The sequence below is a fragment of the Penaeus chinensis genome, chromosome 5, assembly GCF_019202785.1.
Source record: "Penaeus chinensis breed Huanghai No. 1 chromosome 5, ASM1920278v2, whole genome shotgun sequence".
Classification (NCBI taxonomy): Eukaryota; Metazoa; Arthropoda; class Malacostraca; order Decapoda; family Penaeidae; genus Penaeus; species Penaeus chinensis.
Window position 1 is genome coordinate 11,424,740 of NC_061823.1, and position 2,500 is coordinate 11,427,239.

Below are 2,500 nucleotides of genomic sequence, written 5' to 3' on the forward strand. Positions count from 1 at the left end.
GAAATACACTTTTTTACGTCTCCTGCCGACCGGTCGCTGGATTCCTACCATGTGCCAAATATCAACGCTTTCTGGTGACGCACGGCGCAACCCCGCCCCTCCTTCCTCCCACCTCCCCCAACCCCACAGACTCACCCAACACCCTGCTATCACCCCCTCCCTCCCTCCCCCATCCGTTCCTCCTGATTCAAGAGGAGCATAATCACCTCTTGACCAGGACCCAGTAATTCCGCCTTCGCCGTCATCTTGACCCACATCCTGCGTGGAGGCTGCGCGGGATCATCTTGGTCTCTTGTCCTTTTTTTCCTTTTTTTACCTTTGACCACATGTGCAATGCTTGCGAGTTTTTGCGTGCACCGTGTCCAAGAACTACCATGACTGCGATCTGAGACTGACGTCGTTAATAAATAGAATAATGGGACTGCCGCATGCTAGACCTCTGCACGAATTATCGTTATTCATGAACACACAAAAACACACGCACTTATATACAGACACAGACACTGACAGTTATACATCACACACGCACACACACACACGCGAACACACACACGCGAACACACACACGCGAACACACACACACACACACACACACGCGCGAACACACACACGCACACACACACACGCGAACACACACACGCGAACACACACACACACACACACACACACACACACACACACACACGCGTTTTCTCGTTTTTTTCTTAGAATACGCGTGAGCTTTTGCTTCCGCATCTTTGCGAGCAATTACATGTGTTTGTGCATGCGTGCTTACTCAAGTGCTTGCTCTCTCGTGTCCTTGCATATAAGTATATCCGCAATTACATGAACTTTCCTCCCTAAAGGCTCATATACTAGTCATTTTTCTTGTAAGCGTGCTTGAACATACGTGCCTATGTCGATATGTACTACCACGGAGACTTCAGCCATGCTTATTCCCGCATGTTATATAGCACATACGTCCCTGCTTTGCGAAGGAACTCGGCTGCTCGATTTTAAAAATGCTCTTTTTGCCTTTCCGGATGCCTTCTGGATGCCCTGTTTAACGTCAACCGTGTGGATGTATGTGTATACATATATATAGATAGATATAGATAGATAGGTATAAATATATCTGTGTATAATTGCAATATACAGAGCTGCACAGACATATATATCATATATATATATATATATATATATATATATATATATATATATATATATATATGTGTGTGTGTGTGTGTGTGTGTGTGTGTATAGAGCGCGCGCGCGAGAGAGAGAGAGAAAGATTGTGAGAGAGAGAGATAATGAGAGAGATAGATACTGAGAGAAAGAGAGAGAGAGAGGGAGAGAAAGAGAAAGAGAGAGAGAGAGAGAGAGAGAGAGAGAGAGAGAGAGAGAGAGAGAGAGAGAGAGAGAGAGAGATAATGAGGGGGAGGGAGAGAGAGAATGAGAATGAGAGAAAGAGAGAGAGAGAGAGAGAGATAGAGAGAGAGAGAGAGAGAGAGAGAGAGAGAGAGAGAGAGAGAGAGAGAGAGAGAGAGAGATAGAGAGAGAGAGAGAGAGAGAGAGAGAGAGAGAGAGAGAGAGGCAGAGGGAGAGAAAGCCATCAGCGAGTCATAAGATAACACGTGAAAACAAGGAGCCGAGTCCCTTGCATCGAGCGTTTCTCGCGTCCTTCATCTTTGCTAGAGGCTCCGAATGGCCTAGGGATTACGTACACACACACACACACACACACACACACACACACATATATATATGTTGTTACTAACACAGTTTCCATAGGAAATGTTAGACTTTCTAAGAAAATAATCGAATGAAAAATGACTCAGAATTAACAAAAACGATAACAAAATTATATATATATATATATATATATATATATATATATATATTGGCCTAGATTTATATAACAAATCCGGATTCTGTAATATAAAAGAATTACAATGCACATTAATCCAGTCAGCGAAACAGCCGTGTTATAAAAGCATAGCTGCATAAATGAATATTCCACATGCATAAACAAAAACGGAAAGGAACACGCACATGCACGTGGGCGGGCATCACACGCGTACATATGTATACACATGAAACCATACATTCAGAACCAAGTTGCATGCAAACGACAAAACACATTCAACCACACACACGCACCGCCATGTATTTCAATTATTACCTATTCAATGACATTCATTAGCACGACCTGCTACGACCCGTTAAAGAGAAGAAAAAAAATCTTAAAAGAAAAGACCTTAATTAAAGAAAACGATGTAAGGGGAGACTGCCTTGTGGTGATAGACGCCACACACCTTACTAAGGACCAGCAGGGAAAGTTAATCAATACATTTTGTTCACCTGGCGGGTGTGTGGGGGCTGTTCCCTTGAGGTCCTAACGTGTTGACATAAAAACAGCATTGCATATATACAAGACATGCGTACACAAGGGGATAAATACGCAGAGACAATCACAAATATGATAGGAAAAACACATACATAGTGTGGACGAAACTGGAAA